This window comes from Gallus gallus, chromosome 1, assembly GCF_016699485.2.
Source record: "Gallus gallus isolate bGalGal1 chromosome 1, bGalGal1.mat.broiler.GRCg7b, whole genome shotgun sequence".
NCBI classification, from domain to species: Eukaryota; Metazoa; Chordata; class Aves; order Galliformes; family Phasianidae; genus Gallus; species Gallus gallus.
The window spans coordinates 53,195,668-53,223,496 of record NC_052532.1 but is presented as its reverse complement, the minus strand read 5'-3'; the positions used below and the strand labels follow the sequence as shown (position 1 = coordinate 53,223,496).

Genomic DNA, 27,829 nt, shown 5'->3' with positions numbered 1-27,829 from the left:
GCCCTGCTCCTTCTCTCCCAAGCATGACCCTCTCCTTCAAGTGGTGCCAGATGCACATTGAGGGCACAGGAGCTGTTCAGGAAAGGCTGTGACTGTTGCCTTTATGGTGGCATGTACCTGTACTACACCACCACTGGCCTGCAGACATGGGCCTAGTTTGACTCAAAGTTTTCACGTTGCCAAGGTAACGATAGGAGACATGAATCATTTCTGTATGTGATTTCATTCTTTTATCCTATAAGCTAATTGCTTCCTTGTACCACAATCTGCTCCAGCTGTTGGTCTTTATCTGTTTCTAGGTTTCTTCCGTCACTCTGGTGCATGGGTCATTTAGAAATGGTTCCCACATTTTCTCTTTTACTTCAAAAGGAACAAGAAAACAAAAACACACAGAGGAAAAATCTGTTTGTTCTTCACTGTATTTCTCCATGTGAGAGGCTTTGAGATCAAATTTCCTAAAATATTAGCTATCAAAGGGTTATTTTGACTGTGCTGATGCAGAACAGAGCTTCCTTGGTGACACTGTACATGTAAACAACTACAAGGGGCACGACATAAGCAGTACAGTACATGACAAATCCAACCTTAATCTTTAATGTAGTCTACTTGTCCAAACTTACAAAGACTGGCTTAGGTGTGAGGGAGAATTAAGACCCTTTAGTTTATTTGCAAATTCTGATGTGATTCTTCTGTGTCTCTGCCAATAGATGACAACAATTACATTGCTGTCAGAATCACCAGGCTGCTTTGTGAGATGGCTAGATGGTACACAGAGCTCAATGGACAACTGGAGATGTCATATCTAGCTTCAAACAATCCTTGTGAGAGATGGATTAAACAGATCCTGCTTCTTGAATCACAGCTTCAAAACATTTCCCAATACCCAAGAGAAAGATAACAACTAACGTGCTTTCAAGATATAAAGCAGCATAACAGTTTTAATTACTTTCCACTGCAAATATGTTATAAAGGGAAGAGAAGAGGTATAAGGAGTTGCCCAAAGAGGTGGGTGAACTTGGCAATAAGATTCAAAGCTGACCTTTTCAAGAGCTGCATTAATCACTGGCTAAGCTAACATCTGACTCGCAACTTCAACAGAAGACAGGCTGCTGAGTTTATGGAGAGAGTGAGGGAGAATTTTTCAGTGAATTGTGAGGAAGAAATGAAAAAGGAGATCATTGTAGGGGATAGGTGTGAACTGCAAATGAGTTTACTAAATGGGGTGAAGCAGAGGCTATTTGCTTTAATTCAGTGTGAATGTTATGGTAGTCAGATGCTTATGGACACCCAGATCCTTGGCTCCTACCACTCCCATTTCCTGAGCGCTCTCCTTTGCTTACAGCTTATTAATGGGAATCAGAGACATTAAGAATTAAACACCCAGGTGCAAACTGAAAGAGCTCTGAATTTCAGTGACCTCTATTTCAGGCTTATTAGTTTGGGGAGTGTCAGTTGGTCGCCAGAACTTTCCTCTCAGGGGATAGCCCGCAAAACAAGTCTATTGCACAATCACGTTGTTCATGAACAGGATAATCTGCATCATGGAGTTTGCAATGCTGTTGGGCAAATGCACCCAGCAAGGAGCAGGACAGATTTAAAACTGCATGAAATTTTTATAATGAGAGGAGTTTATACTGACTCCAAATGACATTAAGAAAGCTGGTCTAGCATACCTCTCTGCAGACGTGATTGGACTGGGGACATGGTACTCCAGCATTTTGGGTCATAGTTGAGGCATGGGCCATACCACAAGCTTGATTATGGGCAGTGTGGAGTGTGAGGCCCAAACTTGTAGCAGTGCAAGGCTGGGATTCTTCCTCTTTGGTGATGTGGCAGTCCAGGCCCAGCTGGTCATGCAAAGTGTTGGCCACTCAGTGAAGCTCTTGTTTGATAGGTCTGAGTTATGCTTGGGAGGTGGTGCTATGTATGTCAAGTGAAGGAGGGAGCTGATAGAAGTGTGCCTACATTGTGCTCTAGAGCAGATGCAGGCAGTAGGAAGAGAGGAAAGCCCCCAGATACCTTACCTCTTCATAATGAGGGGCTTATACTGGTTGTAGATGACATTGAAAAGCACTCTGAATGCTGTCAGGTAGAAACACTTAGCTAAAGTAATAGTGTATTTCCATCATGCTTTATCTCCTGCCCACCCTCCTTACTGCAGGTACAGTCTGATTTCTCAGATTTAGGTAAACAAGTGCTTAAATCTGGAGTTCAGCAGAGATGATCATTTTGAGAAAATGATTAATGTAAAACCAACACTGACTTGAAAACAGAATACACTGCCTCCAAGAATGGGTAGTCCAGTCGTGTCAGCATCTGGCTGAGGCCTTGAGCGCACTAGCACTGTACAAAACCACAAGGCAAAATCCCAACAAAACATGACTGGTGAAAGAAATAGAACATGGTCAGGACAAACAAGAATACATTAAGTTCTGACAGAAAACCATCACTGCTGCTAGATAGGTACCAGGCTAATCAGGGTCTGATCCCGCTCACCCAGTGGAACCTACTCTGAGATTGATTATTTGACTCACAGAAAGATGACAAAGCATCATGGCCAAACAGGTCCTTCTGCCATTCACACAACGGAAAGTTTTCCCAGGTGCGTTGGCCAACTGTGCCCAAGCCAGAATTTCTGTCTTACCTAATCCACAGGCCTGGACCTGATCTGTAGTAAAACTCCCAGAGAGATTTCACAAACTCCTCAGCTTAGATGAAGTTTAGAAATGCAGTGAAGGAACTCAGCTCTCCTTGAAGAGGAATTCCTGACTTCCAGAATAAAATGGCAGTGTTTAGAAACCCAAACTCGGCAATATTTACCCTGGTGAAAACTCAGTTTTGAGTGTGATGTAACAGAGCTCTGCCTGGCTGCCTTTCTGAGTAGGGTGGAAAATACATTTGTCTGTAAAATCTGTGCATCAGGAAGCGACTTGCAGAGGTGTTGTTTTTCCTTGGGAGAAGATGGTCAGTTATCACTGTATACAAATACAAATGAAACTCATGCTAAGCACAGTGCAAACAAACCCTGCTTTAAGCATTTGCAGTCAATGCAGACAAGATGTAGGTGAATTATTGTCTTCATTTTGAGAACGAAGAACTGTAACACTGGGAGAATAAGTGACTTGCCATGAATCAAGAAGGCAGTCTCTGGCAGAGCCAAGAATAAGATCCAGATCCCACTAAAACAACCTAACCAGGAACATCCTTCCCACTGAACAGTTTAATTAACATAAATTAAGCAGCAAGTTGACACAACATGTTCTTAATTTTTCATGTGTACTTCAGAGAACACAATAATTGCATTTTGTAATCTAAAAATAAACACACGTCTGTCAGAAAAATAACAGGCATGAAGGAAAAATAGCTTGGTGCTTTATTATATTTGGTGTGAAGTCCTTTGTTAGGACTAAAATTGTGATGTGATGTGATGCAAAGGAAGAAGGCAAAGAACCCTCTCCTTCTGTGCTAGTTTATTGGGATTAAAGATAATCCTTCCTTTAGGTCTGTACTGTCTGAATGCCAGGGCTGTGTGTACACAGAAGAGCCAAATGCTGGAAACCTTAAGCACAGATCCTGTCAAATCTGCCACATCCTCAGTCTGCTTAATGATGTTCAGTGTGCAGGAGGCAGAGCTGAGGATTTGCTAGCTCTTATTATCTGCATTTGGAAGAGTCCAAAGATGGAAGGAGTCTGGATAGCACCTGATCCCTCCCATGCACTGAAAAGGGAGATGAGAGCCTAGGAGATACAATAGCAAATCCCACTCAAGGGGAAGATGTCTTTTAAGCTCTACAAATCTGTCTGCTCTTTGAAGCTGGCTACACCAGGCTTCATTCCCAGACAGCAGAGTGAGCATTCCTCTCTAAAATTAAGCCCCTAGCAATTGTTCCCCCCAGGAATAGGCATGTACTGAGTGCAGGAAAGCTACACATGAGTGACAATAGGATTTAAAGAGCAAGAAAAGAGAGAGGAACCAATTTAGACCTCATGGGAACATTCACAGAGCCTTTTCTACATGCAAAACACTTGCATTGAATTAAACTACATCTATATAAGCCAGCTGGAAACTGATCAATGGGGATGGCATTCACAAGGAAACATGAGATTATTCAGCAAGGGCTGTACACCAGTCAAGGGCTGTGTGGCCCTGGTCAGCCCAGATCCATGGAGAAGGTCAAAAGGCGACAGCTCTTGTGGTGATTGCATGGAGCAAGCCCAGCCACGCGTGTACATGCTGCATGCTCCCAGATCACAGTAATACCACTGTCTGAGGCACCACCACGCTGTTCCTGGAGCAACTGCCCCTGCTGACAGCGCATCAGCTGGAGCTCGGTGCTATGCCGTGGGGACTGGGCATCTCTTGGTCAGTCTAGGTCATGCGCTGAACTGCAGGCCTGCCTACTGTCTGTTGGTAGCTAGATCAGCCTCTATGGTCTTGGAGTCCCTTTAGCAGTTCTTCTCCTACAGTTAAAGTGAAACTTGACAGTTTGGCAGCATCTTGGCTTTTGTCTACACAGCTTAAAAGACACAACGCTCTCTTCCTGTGACACTGATGCCAGTGCTACACAAACCCAATTTTGATTTTCCCGAGTCAAATGTATGCATTTTTTTTGTCTGTGAGGAGTGTCAGGAAAATCTCAGAGATACCCGGTGTACCCAGAGTTATGTTCACAACAGCAGTTTGAGGCAGAAATTTGGCAATCTGGAACCTAGTGGCTGCATCCTTCCAAGGCCTACTCCTGAGGCACTACTCCTGCTCCACCCTACTTTTCTTTCAAGCTTGAAAACCTTATAAAGCGAAGGCTCCATTTCATGGTCATTATATGGATAGGCTTCTGCAGAACCACCCTGTTTGGGTGAGCAGGTGCCAGTCAGGAGCAGGGTCATTCAGAAGGGCCATGCCTTGCACATGGCATGCCAGGATTGATCCCACTCCTGTGCCCAGGTTTACATTGTTTGCTGCTGAAAAGTTGAAAATCAGAGACATCAATGAAGCAGACTTCTGTCAGACTTCTCCAATGAGATGCTTCTCACTTAATATCAGACACATCTAGATCTCAGCTACATCTGCAGCAGCCAGTCTGAACAAACTTTACAAACAGTGGAGAGAAAGTGGGGTTTTCAGAGACTTATTTCACAGCATTGTTTGAATTGGAAGGGACCCTTAAAGGCCATCTAGTGCAACTCGTCTGCAACAAACAGGGATACCTACAGCTAGAGCAGGGTGCTCAGAGCTTGATCCAGCCCAGTTTTGAATGTCTCCATGGATGGGTCCTCCATCACCTTTCTAGGCAAACTGTTCTAGTGTCTCACTATCCTTACTGTAAAAGATTCCTTCCTTGTGTCCAACCTAAATCTCCCTTTCTTTAGTTGGAAACCATTTCCCCTTGCCCTATCACAAGAGAACCTGATAAAGAGTCAGTTCCCTTCCTTCTTACAGCCCCACTTTAGATACCAAAAGGTCACTCTCAGGTCTCCCTAGAGCCTTTTCTTCTCCAGGCTGAACAGCCCCAGCTCTCTCAGCCTGTCCTTGTAGGGAGGTGTTCCATCCCTTGGATCATTTCTGTGGCCGTCCTCTGGACGCATTCCAACAGGTCCATGTCTCTTGTGTACTGTAAACTCCACAACTGGATGCAGTACTCCAGGTGAGGTCTCACCAGTGCAGAGTAGAATATTTGTCCGAACTATTTCACTAATGCACCTCAGGCTGAGAATAGCAGCTCCCCAGCAATGCTTGGTTTTCTTCCTACTGATGGCAAAGACAATACTGGTGACTTTATACATGCCTGCATAAAATACATCTATAGGACATGTTTGCATTTGGTTAGGTGAATCCTAGGTTTCAGTGTAAGTGATTGTGAAGAACACCATGGTATCCAGAGGTGGAAAAAAAAAAAAAAAAAGAAGAAAAAAGTCTAATAGAATGCTCTGACTGGAAGACTGGAGGTACTGAAAGCCTCACCTTACTGGACCTGATGCTCTCTGGGAGTACGGTAATTGGAGAAAATTTAATCTGTGCATCTGTATTCTGCTGTTTTCTACTAGCTGATACCATGAGCCAAGGAAAAGGAGGAGCCTGGTTCACTCTGAGGTGCTGAGCAGTGGCCTACAGTGATGCGCATCCACTGTTTGTATGTGGCCCTCGGTGACACTAGGAAACATTACTAAGTGACTTTTCAGTGGAATGCTTCTATAACGGTCAGAGATAGTTTTATTTTTGACAATAGCTGGTGCTGAAATCCTGGATGCTTCTAGTATTTCTGAATTAGGCTTGACATCTGAGGCTCACCAGGACTCTGTATCACAGCAATTTGAAGAATACTGGCTTCCACATAAAAAGGCAACATGTGAACTGTATGTCATTAAACAGTACAATAGGCAGGCAAAAATACAACAGAGCTTGTGGTTGTCAGGGGGGTTAAGAGCCAATCTCCTTGATTATGAGGAGCTGAGACTTTAGTAAGAGAGCAAATGTGGCTGGGACCTGAGACAAAGCTGTGAAAATCTACTGGAACAGCCAGAATTATTCTTTGGCAACGCAACTTGAATTTGCCAGCCATAGGAAATTGCCTAATTCAGACTGAAACCTACAGAAGATGGACAGTGCTATCACACTTCAGAGAATGTAGGCTTTTACCAGAAAAGAAACTGGAAGCAGAATGGTACACTGGGCATGAAGCTGCTGTCCTCGTAAAGCAGCACACAGATCTACAACAACACAAGGACAATGGCTGGTATTTGGAAAAGCCTTCAAGAACCACAGTAATTCCTACCACTTTCCAAGAGTTTCCCCAGCATGGACAAAGAGGACAATAGCACCACGTCCTCAGATGACTCTTCATGAGACCGGTGAGCAGTGCTGCAGAGGATTAAAGCACTATCATCTCAAAATCAAATTGAGTGTCTGTGCCTTGGAAGTGGACTTTGGCACAAGCTGTTATGTTGCCAGGAGTAGGGATATTAGCATGGAAAGCAAAGCCACGGACAATTGACCATAAATAGGTGAAGCTCAGGACTCAGCGTGGTGAGATAATTCCTATTAGAGTTGTGACTAAATTCATGGGCAATTAGCAAATTGGAAGAAGCACGATTTATAATCACACCAAGGGGAAAAAATTATCCATGAATAAAAACATGCCACTCCCTTCATCTCATAATAAAGAGGTAGCTCACCAAAGAAGCAGATCAAAACAATTGAAAAAGAGTTTGAGGATATCTTCCAAGGGAAAAGGAACCTGTCAAGGCTTGCCATGTACACTGGAAGTACAGGCCAGTCAAGTAGAAACTCCCATGGAATGGGAACAATTGGTTGGCTGATGAAGTCTGGCATACATTATATTATGTTGGAGAAATAAGTATTTATTTCAGAGATAGCCTTACTAAACAGTCCTGAAAGGGACCACATCCATTTTGTCTAAATCTAGCCACCTGGAACAGATAATGGCTAAAAATGCCCTACGGTTTAGTGGATATAAATTTAGGCAGTCAGCGGTGAAGCACAGTATGAAACATTTTACTGCTGGTCCAAATTTACACTCAGTACAACAGGTTGGTAGACAGCAATATCTAAATAAGTAACCACCCACTGGAAAAGAGTAAGGAGGTTAACTGTGACCTGCATTTAGCATTCTTAAATTACAGGACTGCACAGAAGATGAGTGGTTTGACAGCTATTAAGATTTCCTTCAGCAAAAATCTGAAGAAGTGAGAATACCTGAAGTGTTAGAAATTGATGACACCGAAGCCTGGCACATCTACAGAGAAGCAGATGACGTAAAATATAAACCTTTAAGAACTAAGGTCCAAGGTCGTAGAAACATCTACTCCTACATGAAAGCCAAGAAGATGATTTATGCAAAAATAATAATAATAAAAAAGAACAGTTGCAAGTAGGAGTGAGATCTGGAGTGGCGGCCTTGAATTCATGAGGATACCATTACAAACAGACATTTGATCTCTAAAAACATGAAGTGGCTTCTCTAATTTTCAGAAGGGGCAGAGAGGTGAAGAACACAAGGTCAGTTATTGTGCTCAGGAAGGTCTCAAGCAGAAGATGACTGGAGCGAGGTGAGGCACCTGCAGCCTAGATTATAGCACAAGAAACTTAGAGGTGCTCATCAGTAATTGCGGGTGGTTTTGTGCTGATGGATGGTTAGGACAGATCCATACAACTCCACAGGGTACCTCAGAAACAGACTAAATGTTAGGCATTGTGCTGCTTACATTTGTCTGGCTTTCTATACTAGATTGGTGCTCGTGAAGATGCATATGGAAAACTGAACTTTCAAGAGGATTTCTGAAATTAAGGGGCAGCAGGAACGCCTTGAGCACAGGCTGATGTTATACATTAATGGATAGGAGAAGATCACATCCCAGTGCAGAGAACCTCCTTCGCAACCACTTCAACTCCAGGCAGAGGTCATTCAGAAATACTGTTCACTGTCAGCTAGTGAGAAAGTACTGCATCCACTGGCATTTGGGATAAGTATCTCTTAAAGTCAAAATAATTTTGGAATTACTCAGAAACTGATTGTGCTTTCATCACAACGCTGATTTACCAAAGGATCACGTATCAGTCTGGTCTAACGTGGGAAAAACAAACCAGAAAGTACTTGAAATGCAAGGTTTCTGCATTTCACGATGGCTTAACTTCTTTTGTGAAAAATGTCATCAAGACAGCATTTTCAAGTGGAAATGTCAAATGAAAGCAGGGGCATTTTGGATAGCAAAAGAACATTTCATTTTCCTTAAATGCAGATTTCTTTTCCAGTGAACATATATTAAAATATTCTATCGACATTTCTTTTTATGCAAAGCAATACTATCGGGACATTTCAAATCATGCAAAACTTTGAATTTTGTAATGATCTGCTTGCTATCTTCTGCCGGGATTGCAATCTCTCATGCTGTTGGAACACCACCAATTCAACTGCATTGATTTCTCTGAGGAAAGTGTCAATGACTGTTCCAAGAACCTCAATGCAGCCAGTGAGAAGCACTAATAACTGTAAAGTTAATTAGGCTTCAGAGGCACTTACATATGTAACTCCTCTTTCTGTGGTATAGGCCTTAACACCTTTTTGAGACAGAGAGGCAAAGCATTGCACTTGTACTGAAAAAACGGGGAAACATTCCTTATTTTATAAAGGACAGGTTCTAATTAGACAGGTTCTGATTTTGAAACACCTTCCTCCCCAACCCTTATAAACCTCCAAACCGCAAAATATAAAGAAAAACAAAGGAAAAAGGATTTCCTTAAAATAAAACGCACAAATTAAATTTCCTTCTGGATTCCCCATAGGGTTCTCCCATCCCATCAAGGGAATGGTGGCATCAGTTCAAGGTGTCATCCCCTCTCTGAGTCATTCAGCTGCACAGAGAAAGATGGGAAAGGGAAAGCATTTAGAAGGGGTCTCCATGGATTTAGCCTGGTGAATTCCTCCCCAGCACACAATCTCTGGAAGAAGCAGAGGAACCCCTCAAGCAGGAAGTGATTCAGAGACATAGGATGGCCTGTTTGTGGTGACTCACATCACATCAATAACAGAATTGTCCAGAGGCCTATAGAATGCCAGGACTCTATTTTTTTTTGTCATTGTGCAACCACAAGTATCAAGTAACATGTGTTTCCTATCACTCAGTCCAGCTTTATACTACACTAACATATATTAGTTTGTCTAAATTGTATGTTTGAAAACAGACCTGAGCTTGCATACACGTAAAGTGTTTAATGTTCAGGCATATTATTATTATATATATATTCTATTATTGTTGCTGTTATTTTAGATCACAAGTGTTTCTGTTGAGGATTGCATGGATGTACTGACAGTCTGTTCTTTGTTTCCAGCTGACTGCACGATGGAAATATATATGCTTTGAACAGTACATATGTTTGACCACATATTCTATGTGCATCTTCATGCAGACTTGCTATCAGGTCTCTGTGACCCATCATGCTGGCCTGTAACATGGCAGCATCATGAATATCTAAAGGGAAGCTACAGGAAAGTAGGGGACAGACTCTTTGTGTTGTCTGTCTGTTGTGATAGAAAAAGGGGAAATGATTTCAAGCTTAAAGAGGGTAGATTTAGGTTGGGTATAAGGAAAAAATGTTTTGCAGTGAGAGTGCTGAGGTACTGGAACACATTGCCCAGTAATGTGGTGGATGCCCCATCCCTGAAGACTTTCAGGGCGAGGCTGGATCAGGATCTGGGCAACCTGATCTAGCTGTGGTGTCCCTGCTCATTGCAGGGGAGTTGGACTAGATGGCCTTCAGAGGTCCCTTCCAACTCTAAGGATTCTATGATTCTATACTTGGGATGCCTATGCTGCCTTACAACAGGATTTTTTTTAAATTTTGAATTCTGGTGAATACTGGGGTGCACTGAGGTGGAATATTTCACCCCAACTGCCTCCCTTAAGATGAAAATATAGAGCACTTCAGGCACACCAGAAGGCTACATGCACTTACATGTATACACTCGCACATACAAGCAAAGGTAGAGTTGTTTTTTCCGCAGTAAAAAATGCTTGTGGCTGCTTCTTTGGGAAATTGGCAATGCTAGCTGTGAAGAAAAAAAGGCAGTGAAATGTAGCTGCCATTGGACTTCTTCATCCTTAAGGAAATCTGGCAAAACCTAGCCAAGTTCCAATCTCCTGGACCTTGCAGTTTGCTACTGCTAAATACAGTTTTGCCAATAATCTATCCCAAAGCCATGAAAGCACCTATGTGCACTCTGTTGGATGCTGAAGTGCAGATGCTCACCCAGATTTTTCCCTGCAGTTTCAAGTTGTAGGTACCATACATACTGAACTGAAAAACGGGGATCCGTGAGCACTGAAACATGAACAAACACAGAAAAACAAATGACTTTGTATGAACTGATAGGCAGCAATTACTCCTGTATAGTCTTACTCTGAGGGGTAATTCAGAGCATGGTAGATCTTCACTCAGGCAGATACCTATTTATGGTCATGGAAAGCTGACGAGATGTGATATTACTTGGTGGCATTTTTGAATGCTTGTCCCTTCCAGTGTGTGCTCCACACTAACTGTGCTGGGCCAGAGTCAGGGCTAAGACACTGCACGTGAAACCTGTGGTTCAAATGTAGAAACAAACAAGAACCAGCTCTGGACAGGGACAGAGAGAAATGAAAGCTGGGTAATACCACTGGGACTGAAGGCCTGCTGTGGGAGAGATAAACTAGAAGTCTTTAGAAAGCAACAGGGAAAAACCTCAGATTTTCCCAAAGGAATTTGTGAGGGTTTTTCCAGGAAGGTGACACAGCCAATAGCCCAGCTGAATGGTCTCTAGACAAATGCACACAGCATGGGAAATGAATGATGAAAGCAGAAATCTATGGCCTAACTGCTATCATGGAAATGTGGTGAAATACTATGGGTTGGAGACTACAAGCTTTTCAGAAGGGATAGACAAGGCAAGAGTTGTCCTCTATGTTATGAAATGCATAGATTGCAAAGAGCTGCCTCTAAAAACCAACCATGATCAGGACAAGAGCTTGCGGGTTAAAATTAGGGACTAAACCAACAAATGACATCTGGTGGTTGGGGTCTACTACAGTCGCCTGACTGGAGGGAGCTGTTGATGAGGCTTGGTCTGCTACAGGAGGTGTCAGATCACAGGCTCTCATCCTGATGGGGAATTTCAACCACTCAGATGTCTTCTGGGAAAGCAACATGGCAAGCTGCAAGCAATCCAGGAGACTGCTGAAGTGAACTGAGGTCAACTTCCTCAGATATTAGACCAGATATTAGGTCCAGATATTAGACAAACCAATGAGAGGTGAAGTGTCACTAGACCTGATGCTCACTAATGCAGAGGAGGTCATTAAAGAGGCTAAGATTGGAGGCAGTCTAGGCTGCACTGACCATGTCCTGGTTATGTTCCTGATCTTGAGGAACATTGGTTATGTTCCTGATGTTCCTTATGTCCTGGTTATGTTCCTGATCTTGATCCTGAACATTGGCTTGGCAAAGGGCAGAGTCAGGAATCTGAACTTCAGAAGAGTGAACTTCTGAACTTAAAGCTGACTATTTAAGGAAGTATTGGATGGGATCCCCTGGGATACTGTCCTTAGGGATAAAGGAATGGAATAGTCACCTCTTTAACAACAACTTTCTGTGAGCATAATAGCTCTCCGCCATCCAGCAAAAGAAATCAAGCAGAGGAGACAGGAAACCGGAATGGATGAGAAAGGACCCAGGGTCCTGAAGGAGCTGGCTGATGTGGTTATCAAACTACTCTCAATCACATTTGAAAAGTTGTGGCTGTCAGGCAAAGTCCCTAGTGAATGGAAAAAGAGAAACATCACTCCCATTTTTAAGAAAGGGAGAAAGGAGGACCCAGGGAACTACAGGCTGGTGAGCGTGATGTCTGTGCCTGGGAAGATCATGGAGTGGATCATCCTGGAAGCTATGTTAAGGCACACACGATGTGAAGAGGTGATCTGAGACAGCCAGCATAGCTTCACCAAGGGCAGATGGTGCCTGACTGATCTGGTGGCCTATGATGGAGTGATGGCATTGGTGGACAAAGTAAGGGCAACTGATGTCATCTACCTGGACTTGTGCGAGGCCTTTGACACGATCCCACACCACACCTTATCTCTAAATTGGAGAGATATGGATTTGAAAGCTGGACTATTTAAGTGGATAAAGAATTGGCTGGATGGTCACAACTAGAGGGTTGTGCTCAGTAAATCCAGGCAGAAGCTGGTCGTGAGTGGTGTCACCTGGGGGTCAGTCCCGGGACCCGTGTTCTTCAACATCTTTATCAGTGACATAGACAGTGGGATTGAGTGTACCCTCAGCAAGTTTCTGAGTGGTGCAGTTCTTATGGCAGAAGGAAAGGATGCCATCCAAAGGAACCTTGACAAACTTGAAAGGTGGGCTCATGAAACCTAATGAGGTTCAATTAGGCTGGGGCATTTCCAGATATGAGTATAGACTGGGAGAAGAACTCACTGAGAGCAGCACTGCTGAGAAGGACCTGAGGGTCCTGGTGGATGAAAAGCTGGATGTGTGCTAGCAGTGTGCTCTTGGAGCCCAGAAGGCAGACAAGGCCTGGGCTGCATCAAAAGAGGTGTGGCCAGCAGGGAGAAGGAGGGGATTGTCCCCCTTGACTCTGCCATCTGAGGCCCCATCTGGAGCACTCTGTCCAGGCCTAGAGCCCCCAGCACAAGAAGGATGTGGAGCTGTTGGAGTGGGTTCAGAGGAGGGCCATGAAGATGCTCAGAGGACTGAAGTACCTCTCCAGTGAGGAAAGGCTGAGGCAGCTGAGCTTGCTTAGCTTGGAGAAGAGAAGGCTCTGGGGAGACCTCATTGCAGCCTTCCAGTACTCAAAAGAGGCTTACAGGCAGGAGGGAGATGGACTTTTTACATGGTCTGATAATGTCAGGGCAAGGGGAAATGGTTTTAAACTAAAGGAGAGAAGATTTAGATAAGATATTAGCAAGAAATTCTTTACTCAGATAGTGGTGAGGCATTGGCACAGGCTGACCAGGGAAGTTCCTGGAGGCACTCAAGGCCAGGTTGGATGGGGCCCTGGCAGCCTGAGCTGGTGGGTGGCAGCCCTGTCATGGCATAGGGTTAGAGCTTGATGGTCTTTAAGATCATTTAAACCATTCTGTGATTCTATGCTAAGTCTGGGTGGGTTAGATGGGAGCCAAGAGCCGAATCTATGGGGAACAGTGGGACAAATCTGTATCAATGTGCAGATAGATAACTTGGACCAGTTGAAGAGAGAGTATGCTGTGAATGAGCCCAGCACATGGGGAAAGATTCCAATAGAGAAAAGCAGGTTGAAGGCAAAATATTTGCAAGAAGAGGAGACAGTATGGACAACCAGACAGGGATAAACTCACCAGACAGACTCTGGTGGTAAATATGACAACTGCATAGGCAAGATGTTTATGACAAGGAAGGACAAACCAAGGGGCACATATTAAAGCCAACTGCATGAGGAGAGCGGGACACGGCTAAGGAGCCAGGGAAGAACAGACCCAGAAGGAAGATACAAATGAACTGGATGGAATAGGGAAGGAAATTCTGTCTCCACTGTGGCCTTTTTCCTTCTGAAAAGATTTCTTTCCTAATATTTGCAAAGCTGTCTGTATGACCACAGGTAATGAATACAAACATATACCTTCTCTTCATGCAGTGCAGGTCAAAGTGCCAGTCTTGGTAAGTCACGGAACTGCCAATTTATGCCTGCCAGAGAGAATATGTTTGTTTTTTTAAATTCAGTTTGCTTTGTGGTAAACCCAAGAATTGTCAAGCCCATATGTCACGTGAAAAGAACCTTCCTAAGGTCAAAAAGTTAAGCACCCAAAAGTTAGGAAATGCAGCTTTAATTTTCTTTACTGGTACATAAACATTATGAATCAGTCTTCAATTATATGACTGTGACTTACTTTTTCCACAGATCCCCTACAGAAGGGTCCATCAGGTAAACCTGTTCTGAGGCTAAATCTGGACTTAAGGAGGAGGTTGTTTGCAGGACCCCTGCTTCATTTCTTCCAGAAGTCAGAAAATGCATAAATTATGAGTCAGGGAGTAGCAGGAAAAGAAAGGGCACTTTGAGGATTAAGGCACCTGAAAGGCATCTTAGTGAATCGGATTCTGTCCCTAACTGTGCCTAAAGATCCATACAAAATACTGAGAAAATCACTTAAATCACACTTCTCTGTAGGCAGTAATTTTTTGCCCCTCAATTCTTGGCCTTCTCAGTTTGAAACACTGGAAACTGATTTGCAATTTTTATATCCTGCTACAGTTAAACCCTGAAAATGACATCTTGGTCTGCTGTTTATATACATGTATGTAATATATAGAAAAGAAAAGAAATACTTAAAAATTGGAGATGGAGTGGAAAAGAGCAATTGAAACTATTAAAGAGCTGAAGAACATGTCTGTCAAAGAGATGCCTACAGAACTTTTGGCAAGTGATTTGGATACAGGTTACAAATACCTTATTGAGGAGTAAATACCAGGCATATAAAGAATCTTTAATGCAGTGGAAAAAGTAAAATGAGAATCTATGTCTGTGAGTTTAAAACAGGAAGATTCAGATGAGGAATTCCGCACTGAGCTTTAACAGTGAGGGGAATTAACTGCCCCAGAAAAATCAGCCCAAGCACACCATCAGCTCTTTATCTCATGAGGTCTTTAAACTGAGACTAGCTGCTTCCCTGGGCTACTTGCCTTTCACTTTGGTTGATCCTGAATTATTGGACTAATTACAGGGCTGAGTGAAATGTATATAAAGGTCTATAAAATCCAAAAAGTCAGATTGTGACCTAACAGCCCTTATCTTTACTAACTCAAGTGCCAGGCAGTCATGGTTGCAGCTGAAGTCAGTGGAAAACTTCTGTATGATTATATAAAACATCAAATACCGCTACACAGACTGAACAAAATAGGGTCTAAGGTATCTCACGTAGACTCACTCAAATGTAGTACATACTTTTGACCTTAATCTCTTACTAGCTCAATTTTCTGTCTAGAAAATGAGGCTGAAATTCTCCCCTTATCTGGAAAAGATGTTTTGAGTAGGCATTGATTATCGTTTGTGAAACTTCAGTGATGCAAACTACTGAAATGCTCAAGGGTAAAAGAGTAACTCTCCCTACAGGATAGCACTTGAGTAGCGTGAGAATGGTGGATAAAATATTTGAGGAGATAACAACTAATTTAGTAAGGACTAGGTATTAAATAAGGCAGAAGTCTTGTGGGGAAAAATGTAAAACAAAACTAAATGAAACAACAACAACAAACACAACAATATAAACCACAGTATGTGATCCAATAATCAAGGACTGGCACGTAGATACATAAAGTTGTACAATCAACCCTGATTCTGGCATTTCCAAAGCAACCTTGAGTTTTCTGTCTGTGCTCCTCAGTTTATTAGCTGATATGTCCTCCATAGGACACAGAAAAGAAAATGTAGTATAATGAAGTATATAACTGTAGCTTGACATTAATTCATGTGTATTGCTTTTGAGACTACACTAAGAAAAATCAGCAACTTATTCCCGATCATTGGCAAATCTAATCTGAGTGACAGAGGAAGACAGAAGAATGGTGGGAGGAAAAGCCAATGCTATTTCCACGTCTGGATTTTGAGAGGAAAAAAACGTCCCAGTGCAGGTAGGGCAGGAGGCACCATAAGAAGAACTGCTTGAGCTGAAGGAGAGATGTCAGCTACCATGTGGGTAAAGAGTTAATGACTGGGAGGCAGTATGTAAATACAAAACAATCCCAGACTTCATGGAGCCTCTAAATTTGTCAGGGCCCTGACAAATACAGTGCACTAATGACCCTGATGAGCCTCACCCAGGGCCCACACCCATGGGGCCCAGGAGCTCTATTTAAGCTCAGCCCTGGGCCTTCTCTCCTTACATATGCTATAATGGAGTGCTGATCTCCAGTATAAGCACAGCCATGCTCTCTGCCTAGCTATGGAGCTGCTTGATCTGGACCTCAACCTATAAACTGGCTTATTTTTGTCCCTGCTTTGTCACCGTGGACCTGCCTGGTGATCACTGGACCTGATCCTATCCCTGACCTACAGGTTGACTTCCTGTCTTGACCTCTGATTTGCCTCATCACTATGATACTGTCTTTTGATCTGAACTCTTGGTTGGACCTGGCCACCACCTCAGAGTCTGTCCTGCTCACCTTTCTCTGGCACTCTGGGACTGAGACCTGGCTGGCAAGGCTCCATCATGGCTCCTGGCTCACCTCCCTTTAAGGAGCTGCCCAGCTCTTGGTGCTCCCTGACAGATTTATCCTGGAGTTTGGATGTCAGGTACTCCAGAGGGGGAGACTGCCTTGCCAGCAGGAGACAGAAAGCAGCTGTAATAAGGGTGAGAGGGAGGGAGAACTCTCCAGCCAACAATAACTACTTGAATTTTTTCAGCCATAACAAAAGTTTGGTGACTGGTAGCTGTGTGTGTGCATGACTGTGTGTGCACTCAGCACCAGTTGGGCTGTAAGATGACATCAACTCAAGGAGCATGCCAGCAGCCTTTTAGTAATCTCTTTCCTGTTTCTTGACAAGAGCTGTTGATGCTTCCCAAAAAGTGGTAAAAAGAAGTCTCATGCATGTTTACATCTGAGGCAGGATGAGCGTCTACCACTACCAGACTGCCACACTGTTTGCTTCAGGGGCCCAAGTCAAAACAATGCTGCTCTGACAGTCTCATTTCAGATTGCTAATCACTAGCTGGGTGAGGTTGATCCCCATCTTGGTTCTCTGTTGTACTTGGTTATCTTCTGATAATGTTCTGATACCTGAGAAATCAGATTAAAAATCAGCTGGGGAGCAAAAATGGTCAGCCTAGAAAGGGAGGGAGGAAGGTCTTGTGTTTGAAGCCAGCCTTGATAAGTGGTCTCCAAAAGCTGGTGCAAGCACAGAAATGTGTAAGTGCAGCGAGCAGTGGTGTACACTCTCTGCTTGTTTTCCAACAAGCAAGTGTTGTGTAGCGAAACCACTGTCTTTATTTTCTGTTGTGGAAATAACATAAGCTTATTTTGTTTCATGGAGGCTGTAAGTAATACTGACAATTGCCAGCCTTTAACAGTTGAAGCAGGATTTCATTTGTGAGATGAAGTTTGAAGGGGATAGCTATCTCCAAAGGAGACAGGCCTGGCAGGGGCAGTATCCCCTGCCGCCATCTTGGGAAAGGACTAGACAGGAGTAATTAGTAGGTTTCACTCTGTTCAATTGGTACTAGGTTTTATCATGAGAATAGTTAAGACTAAAAATGCTCATATAAAAGGGGAGGGAGCTTGCAATTTTCAAGTACAGGTGATAAACTGGGCAAACCAGTACTACCTAGAAGTTAGAAGGAAGAGTGGATCACCCTCCTCTTAGGCAATAGCTGGCACACTTGGGAAGTGAAAATCCAGTCTAGGAGATGGATCAGAATAGCTTGTTTAAAAACAACATGTTCCTGTGGACAGAATGGCTTTATATATATACCTGTAAGCCTTCTACATTCTTGAAGCATAGGTGTTACTGAAGAGTAGAAATAGCCTTCAAAGTCAAGGCTGGTGGCCAGCTGCAGTAACTGCAGGGATGGGAAATGACTAGGAGTGACTGACTGAAGCGTCCTGGAACACAGTATGTGGTTGTCTGAAACAGCCCTTGCTATTCAGCTCTGACAGCCTCAGACACTAGGAAACAGAAACTGCAAGCAGTTAACAGTAAAGCAGCTCTAGCAGCTGTTTGACCAAAAACATAGAGCTCAAAATGATGGCTGTGCTATAGGAAAGGGGTAATTGATTAACCTGTCCCTTATGCTATTCTGTTTGGTTTTGTTATCTTCCCTTTCTTTGTCAATGTGCTGTTTTGGAAAGTCACTAGATTTACCATATGATGGAGGGGAGGCTGAACTCTCAGACTAGCCCATCTTTAGCCCATTTGTATTTCTTCCACATTCCTAGGTGGGAGATTCAGCTGGTGTTTGTTACAGCCTTAGAAAGTGAGCTGTACCATTTTGCTGCCAGCCCAAAGTCCTGCAGGACGGTTATGCAACCATAACTTCTCTTCAGATGTTTTTTGCACTGAGAATCTGCTTCATTTCTGAATAGAATTAAACCATGACAAGGGGGAGATGGGTACTTTTAAGTTATATTTACCATGCTAATGACTTTGGGGAAAAAAGTCCTTATCAACTCCTAGAATGTTGAACAGCCAGCTGAGAGGACCTCACAGATTCTGGCAAAATCTGGCAAATGGTCAAGGCTTATCTGTAGTTTTCATCAGAGTTCAGAGTGCACATCAAGTTTTAACTCATTGAGTCCATCACCTCCCACCACTAAGTTTGAAAAATTCCCTGGGGACTCGATCCTTTGTCTCTCATGATTTGTTTTTGTAACTAGATACAGAACCACATGAAAAGCAGACCCTTGAACTTGGTAGTAATACTGCATTCAAAGTTGAATATAATGAAGAGCCACAGTTTGCTGGGCACAATGACCAGTATTATGACAAGTGCACACCACAGTATTGTTGTCAGTGTTGCAGGCAGAGCTAATGCATATGCAGCTATTTTCCATTCAGTCATTATTATCTTCTGCGGAGGGCAAAGCTCCATTGGGTTCTTTGGTTGTCCTTTTATACAGTTCAAGACCTTTCTAGATCTTTCTGTTTTCCAGAATGAGCACACTGTCCCATGAACTCCAACTCACAATTTTACCCAGTTGAGAATGAAAGATGCACAGCTTGTACAAAGAATGTTTTCCCAATGAGGGGAAAAAGCTGGTTCACCTGATCGGACTGCTGGACTTAGCGGATCATCTTTTCTTGCTTAGTGTGAAAACTTGTATGCTCTGTATCATGGATTTCGCCCTTATTATTGCAATCCTGATAGGAATCCAGAAGCCCCTGCTGTCAGTCTTCTACTTTTTCTCTCAGAATTACCCCTTTCCATCCATACTCACATTCTAATTCTAGCGTGTTCATGAGTCTGGCATTATTTATGAATTAAATCCCCTTTATGTATTAATTTTTTTTTAGAACAGTTTTTAGCATGTTTGTAAGGATATAAAACTCTGCTGGTAGAAGAATTTTTTTAGTTTTAATACTCTGGGATCCACGTGTTTCCAGTCAAGGCTCCAAAGAGTCAAGTGACTAAAATGTAACCTGGTTATACTTGATTTTATTTCTTTCAATCTAGACCTATTGGTGCCAAGGCGGTTCTTCTGAAATTAAGCAGCAAGATAGAGATAATTGTGTCCACATTTGTATTTGTATCTTGACATTTTAATCAGCCTCTGAAAATTGCAGGCTAGAAAGTGACCTAATCAGTAGTAAGCTCAATTTTAAAACTATTTTGTGTTGAAAGTTGGAGGTATCAGTCCTGGGAGACATTACTGATAGGCTTTTGAATGTTGCAATTTGAAAAAAAATATTTTAATATGTCAGACATAAAATTCCTGTCTCGCATTTTGTGGTCTGAAAAAATTGTATGGTTTTTTTTTTCTTTTTTCTTTTTTCTTTTTTCTTTTTTCTTTTTCTTTTTTTCTGTTGTTGCAAGGTAATATAAATATCAACAAAAACGCCGTGCCATTCCTTAAACTGGGTTGGCATGAAATGGTAGCAGAGATGGCTGTGCTGGTATTGGATTGAATGGTAGGAAAAGCAGCAGGCATTTAACAAAATTCATTATAAACAATTACTTCTGAATGCAGCCTGTTTGCTAACCATTCACTTGTCCAGGCTAGTTTCTTCAAATATATTTGTTAGGTGGCTGAAGTGAATACATTTAGCCCATGGGCTGTTTTGAGCTATTTGCGGCTCATAGCACAATTTGTATTATATCTCTACATTCCTGAATGTCAGAAACTACAGAGATACTTCAGAACTAAAAGAGATCAGAGTCAAAAACTCAAAGAAAGGAAAAATTGTATAGGCAAGGAACTGAAGATGACAGTTCAAGCAGCTTGCCAATGCTTACAAAGGAAAATCTGTGCTAGACTAGGAACTGGACCCAGACATCCTGCGTGTCAGTCCAGCCTTAACCACAAGAACTGTCCCTCTTCTGTTTCACAAATATTATTACAAATTATCTGCTGGTTCACTGAATCCTTGTGACTCATTAGTCATGAATAGCAGAGTAAAACCATTGCATTCTTTGTGAAGATGTAAAACTTCGGGTTTGGGTTTTTCTTTGGTACTACTCAGCTAAGAGATCATTGACTGAAATGTGGGTGTGATTTGGCTCTTCCCGGATTTAGAGATAGTTGGCTGTCATTGTTCTGTGTACATAGCTGGGATTCTCACAGGATACTCTATGATAAATAGACTGGGAAAAAGAACATCATAGCTTTAGCATTTTAGATGCCAGAATGAAGGAATGGTTCTACTATTCCTGACACCTGAATAAATGAACTTTGTCTTATAGATATGGAATGTAGGCAAAGGTCTCTGGAGACATTTAAATGGTAAAATATTTGAAGCCAACTGGCATTTGGGATCTTTGGGAGCAGTACCTCTTCATTCTGCCTGGCTGGATGCCTCTGGAAATCTCTTTATAAATTCTCAGAACCAAGGATAAAATCCAAAAGGTATCTCTGTTCATAAGGAATACATCTTAGCTTGCCCACAAGACTTGACTTGTTAAAGAGTAAGCTGTTAAAATCTTGCCTTACTGCCTAGTGAGGCTACCTTTGACCAAGAACAGTTAGAGAAATTTTGATTGTGTGGCTGATGCTGGTATTATTTCCAGTAACTCCACATTTCAACCGCAAGTTTTACCTAAACATGATCAATGGACAACCTATAGCCAGAAAAAAAGAGGTGAGAATCACAGTGGTGAGCATGAGGAAACATAACTCTAATGCTACTCATCATATTTTAGAGGAAGAATGGCTGTTAGGCATGCAAGGACAATAGACTTTGCTAGGACACGCCTCTAACTTGGCAATGTATTTTGATAAGTCCTTGACAAATCTACTGGCTGTAAAAAGTTTCAGAACAATAAACATCTTGGTTGAAGCAGCTGTAGAAGTCATCTAGTCCAGACACTTGTTCACTGAAGTACTATTGCCACGGGACAGGTCAGCCGTAACTTCTGAATAGTTGTCTCGAATGCCTCCTAAATGGAATATTCCATGACCAGTGTGTTCCAGTGCTGCACTGCCCTTAAAGAAAATCTTTTTCTTAATGTCTCAGGTGGCAATTTGTGGCTGCTATTCTGTGCTATATCATTCGATGCTACTGAGAAGAATATGGATCTGTTTGTAACTATCCTTAAGGTAACTGAAGGCTATTAGTCTTCCTTTTACTTGCCTAAACAAGTCAAGATCTCTCTACACATCCTTGTTGATGATGTGCTCCAGACCTCTGACCATTGTAGTGAGAGGTAGACTTCAGCTGGCCATTCTTTAGCTTCTTTACGTCCCTCAGCAACGGAGGAGCTTCAGGCTGGACAGCCAAATGCAGCCTCACCAGTGTCAGGCAGCAGGGAAAACTGTTTTCCTAAATCTGCAAGCCACGCTCCTCCTACTGTGGCATAGTACACAGCTGCCTTACAATGCCCTCTCAGCTCATTCAGGCTGGCATCCACTGTAACTTCCTGATCCTTTTCAGGGCTGCTAGCCAGTTGGCTCCCAGGTTGCAGGGATGTAGTGTGTTATTCTACCCCAAGTGCAGAACTTTGGTCTTCATGAAATTTCTGTTGGCACAGAACTTAGTTACATGAGTTCCTTCTCAGCTGAATGTTGTATATATGTACCAGTCAGCTGTCATAAGATTGCACCTTCCAGAGATGTGCTGAGGGTGCATTTTTGTGTTATCTAAATTAGTTATGAAGATTGAACTACATGGGCCACAGAGTCAATCTCTGGAGTACATCATTTGTTTTTGGCTGTGAGCAGGTGCTAAGGTGTTGTTTGTTGTTACCCTTTCAGCTTGGTGGTCTAGCTTATTTTCTACTCATCTAGAAGTTCTTTGTTCTAGCCTTGGCAGTGAAGAGTCCTGAAGGCAGTAGATCTTCACCACTGCTAAAGTAGTACTGGAGGAATTTTCCTGAATGCATTCATATTGATTCATCAGAAAAAGAATGCTACGTGACAGTATGGGATTGATAAAGGAAAGACAATGTTCAAACTAAAATTATGCACTCTTGGAGGACAAGGTGGCTGTCTTGTAATGGAAGCTCCAGAGCTGCTGTTTTTCCCATCTTACTCTGCCTTTGTTCCTTTCCCTACCAATAGAAACTGAAATTTAGGTTAATTATGTGGCTTAAGGAGAGGGGATGAAGCTTGGTGTGGAAAAAATGGAGAAGCTGATATTGATAACTAGCATATAGAAGCCCAATCAAACTGCAGCAGGGAAAAGTCATTTCCACCTCATGTTGTCCAAACCTGTCAACTCAAAAGATCCTCTATTAGGAGAAAAATATTTGGCATTCCTTCAAAACATTTAATTACAACAGCCTTCTCCCCACCATCCCAGATAGACTGGAAGAATTTCAAAGGGTGAACAAATTAAATCAATGTCTTTATGTTTGCATCGGCTGCAAATGCTTCATGAGTGGAAAAGACAAGGCCAAATGAAATATGTTTTCTGTCTAAATGTGCATGGCTCTGGACTCAGAGTTTTCGTATTCAAACTCTATGCCTGTAGTCTATACCTCTCAGCAGGAGTTCAGAAATGAAAACCACCCCATAGGTCCAGATCAGAGCTTTTAAGAAGAATTCTTCTATTCATTCATGTCTTTGCACCCTTTCTCGTTAGGGTCCAATTTCTTTTTGCTTCCTGTTAGCTTAAGGGGAATTACACATCCATATGGTAAAGAGAGAATGGATGCCTTCTCCCTCCATAGTCAGAAAGGAAAAGCAGAGGAAGCATCAATTTGTAATACAAGATTGCCAAGGAAATCCTTAGCAATTATTACATCACAGTTGTGTAATTATGAGTATACAGTTTCCCCTCTATACCTGAGAAGCTGCAGAGTTGAGCTGCGTCCCATCTTTGTTCTGTACAACTGAATGGTGCCAGACGTTAAGTTCTAAGGGAGAAGTTTCGCTGGTTGCTAAGCTGGCCAGGTGACCTACTTGTACCGTCACTGGACACTGAATATCCTTGTTTGAGCACAGAGTTGGTATTATTGCTGATGTACTGCTTTATTAGTTATTTCTCTCTGCCATCGGTGATAGGATTTAATCTCAAGTAATCTGAGGTGGAAATGAAACACAATGCAAACTAACCCAAAGGGCTTTCTGCTTCAGACAGGCTTATGTAGTTTCCCACGTGTGACACAGCTTACTAAATACCAAATCAGAAATATGCTGGTAAAGTAACTACTCTTTTCAGAGATGGAAGACAGACCTCACTCGCTGCATGGCAGTGCTGTGATGTGTTAATACTGCAGGTGTTGCTGATCACATGAAAGCATTTCCCAGCGCCAGGTGTAGGCGATGACAATTGTGCAGGGTTGTCTTTTATACAGACAATGTACTTTCAGTGTCTTCCATTCATTAATTAATTCCTCTATTTTATTTATTTATTTATTTTTAATTATTATATCAAAGCCCTGATCTGGAAAAATAAAAAGACAAACAGCCACACGTGCTCTTCTGGTCTTAAATCCAGTCCTGCTTTTCCTGTGGATTTCATTTTTAATCCTTAGTGCTTGATTGTTCAGACCCCTGTGGAACTGCTTGGGCGGTGTTGCCCTGTTGGAGGCCATCTTGTGTGGCCTACGCAGGTCTTCACAGGAGATTAGTATGCAGCTCACAGTGCTCATGCCCGCTGGTCTCTCCTGATGAAATTCCAGAGCATTAACTCGCTGTGGTACATACATCCAGCAGCTCTCTGAGAGGATTATCCTGGGTCTGAGTCACCTGGGCCCTTCTTTTTTCCTCTTCTTCATGATTTTCCTTCTCTGCAAAGAGCATGGGGATGTCATCCCTTGGTGCGTTAGGAAGCATCACCACTATAAGGCTGGAGACACCCCAGGCTGATTCCTCAGCCCCCATCTGTTTATCTGGCTGCTCTTTTCTGGATATGTACCTCCATAGACCCTTATAATGATTTGCTGTCAAGAAGGAAGCTGCCCTGCCCTTGCTTTCCTCAGACCTTGAATTTGTTCCTCTCTGATGGCCAATTCAAAGGCACAAGACATGGAGCTGGACCCCCGAGGCATGTTGCTGTGCAGTCCCAGAGAGCTGCAGACCATCCCTCCACTCCACTCTGAGTGTCTTGAAGGAGGTAGGTGTGAACACGGTTTTCCCATCAGCTTGCCACCAGCCATCTTTTGTGTTAGGGACTTCCTCTGGCCACACGGGTACAGGGAGGGAGATTTCCCTTCAGCCCCATAAGCTACTGCAATGAAGTGGCTTCAAGTCCTTCATCTTTGGTTACTTATTCTCTTGGCATTTTAGTGGGAGCCAAAGAATCTGTTTTCCATTTGCTGTACTTTTGCTGGAGACTGTAATTGCTCTTTGAACCTGTGGGAGCAGGAAACCCATTAAAGGCCCAAGAGGACCAGGATTCAGTGCCAACCAACATTCCTCATCTCCTTTCATCCTGCAAAAGGAGAGTGCTTCTGGCTTCTCTAGAAGGGATATTACTACATTTTCTTCAAATTGAAGGCTGATTTCAAGAGTAATTCTACCACTCACCTTATAGTAATCATTATTCCTGCTATTATCATTATTATCTTGAAGGTTATTACTATCACTAACACTGAAATGTTTATGGAGAGGTCACTAGAGGTACATATCAAGCTTGCCTTTCAGTATCTTGCAGACTGTCAAGACAGATACGATAAGAAAATCCAGGTGGAGGGCAGGTCACATCAAACCTGTAAGCAGCATGGAAATCTTGGTCAAGGCTTTTAAGAAAATGAGAATGAGAAGGGTGCATATTGTATGGGAAGTAAGAGCTACTTGTTTCAGGTAGATAAACAATCTCCTGTGCGTGATACATTTTTGCTGCTGTGGCTGCCCACCCAGCAGGAATTTGTCTGAGGGAAAGGACTATCAGCTGTGCCCCCCTACAATGGCAGTTGGTACTCTACAGGCTCAGAACAGATAGGACTGGTTTGCTGCTTGATTAGCCTGTATATGCACAATTTCCGCTAATGGTAGATAATCTTCCAGAATGTAGGTTGCTGTCACTTGGCTTCAATAAACTGTGCTTCCCAATTATTTTCTGCTGTGTGGGAGCCCTCGTATAGCCAGTTGACCACAGATGATGAGTCTGCCCCATGGATTCTGGAGTTGTAGATGGGCAATCAGCACAGGACAAAGAAAACTGTAAGCCAGAGAGGGTGTATATAAAAAAATAAAGGTAGTACTAAGAACAAAGGACTAGTACTCGGAGTAGGAAGATACAGATTTCCTAATCATAAAAACTAAGGTCAAGAAGCTTGGGTCTGATGAAGTGAAAGAAAGGAAGCCAGAAAACATGATTTTAAGGGTGACCCAGGTGTAATATGAGCCTGTTATGTTAGTGTACTTCACAATAGCTAGTCTTTCTGTGCCAGGCATTGGCCCCTATGCTGCTCCAGTCACGAAAACCTGCACTAAAAGTGACACAGTGAGCTCCTGATGAACTACTTCAGTGCATGTAGGAAAGCGAATCTTCCAGCACTGCTGTCCCATCCTCTGCTAAAATGGTCTCAGCAAGGAAATGAGAGGAACAAAGATATTCCACATATCATACAGTTGTCAGAATGGCCTTGAGGCTTCTCTAGATTATGCTCGGGACTGAACCCTACTGAAGAGAGCTAAACAGTCCTGTGTAGGGGTCAGTAATGGCATCTCCCATGTCACACCAGAGATAGTAATAACTAACAAAAAACTGTTACCTCCATTATGTATTTCTGCTTACAGGAGAAAAGGAATTTGCTAGGCAGCATTATGGAGCAAATCCCATCACATATGCTATGAGAGAGTCACCAATTCCTGTGTTTGCAGTGGTCCTATTTACAGAGTTGAACTTCAGAGCAGACACCTCACGCCCAATACAAAATATCACTTTGCATGGGGAAGGATTTCGTTCAACTCTGCAGTTAACAACAACGACCAGCTTCTGAGGGCGGCAAGCCCTGGCTGGCAATTGTTCCAAATTCTTTATCTCCAAGTAATCTAGTATAAAGAGCAAGGAAAAAGCATTTGTTCTGGTCCTTGGCATTGCCCAGATAGTTATCTTCTCTCTTACTTATTCTTTGTGTACTCTAGCTTTCTTTAAATAAGGACTTATTTCACACACAAAAAGCCTGCATGAAAACTATGGACTCAAGTGCTCAAAAAAGTTAGGAAATCCGGGACTAAAGTTACCCAGGCAATGTCTGTGCAGATGGGTTATGATGCAGACTTCATTTCAAAGTCCACAGACTGCAGTTTCCTCCAGGCACTCCCTGGCTCCACAGGCACCAGGGAACTGCTCTAGGCCTGTGAAAGCATCGAAACAGTTTCCTGTGTTAGCCCTTGCCTGAAGTGTTGTGGAAAGTAGGTGGGCACTGAGTGAGGTAGGGGACTGCAGGAAGAACTAGAGTCACCATGGGACTCATGCCATGGGCTGCTGCCCTGCGGAGCTGGCACCCTGACACAGCCGCACAGCTCTGGTGTGACCTGGGACAGGTTATCCTGTGCCAGAATTCCTGCAGGTGATTGTGACATGGCTGCCTCTTGTTTTCTGGATGCCTCACCCAGTGGTTTCAGACAGTTTTCCAGAAGTGTTATTCTTAATAAGAATTGCTTCTCTGGTCCTGTCTGCATACCAGCCCCACAAAGAGCTGAGTGCAGGGCAGAGTGCAAGGCCTTGTAGCTGGTGTTGCAGCTGGAACCTCTGGGTAGTTGAACCACAGCTGGCTTGCAAAGGAACTGAGCCTTCACAACCGCATCTTGGTTTCGTGCTTTGAATACAAAGTGCAGCAGCATGCTAGACACTGTGAAAACCCAAGCCTGTGTTTTATAAGGTATTCAAAGTCTTTAGACTCTACAGTTTTCAGTAGGCAACCTCTCATGTACAACACCCATAATAGCTACTGCAGTGCTGTGATACTCCCGAAGCAGCTAGATATGATATCTTGCTGAAGGCCTTGAACTCAAGAGGGCTTTCAGTCATTCTGCTCCCAGAGCATGGTTTAAACCCTGTGTGCTAGAGATGATCTATATCTATCCACTAAGCAGAAGGATAAAGCAAAGCATGAAACACTAATTTGTTAACTGCAGAAATGAGGCAGGAATCCTGCGAAAGAAATTATCTACATTGCAGGGCTCGAACAAGGGAAATTAAAACTTCAGCAGCAGTGTAAGGGCGCTTCCTGTGGCCCTTCCTGGCTT

The 27,829-nt window shown here is 42.9% G+C and overlaps 1 protein-coding gene and 1 long non-coding RNA gene across 2 annotated transcripts in view; one reads left to right on the top strand and one right to left on the bottom strand.

The window, feature by feature from the left end:
- Window positions 1–27,829, bottom strand: part of SYN3 (synapsin III) — a 204,811-nt gene that overhangs the window by 49,406 nt on the left and 127,576 nt on the right. The window lies entirely within an intron of this gene.
- The window catches only part of LOC107053588, a 42,603-nt gene that overhangs the window by 10,681 nt on the left and 4,093 nt on the right, over window positions 1–27,829 (top strand). The window lies entirely within an intron of this gene.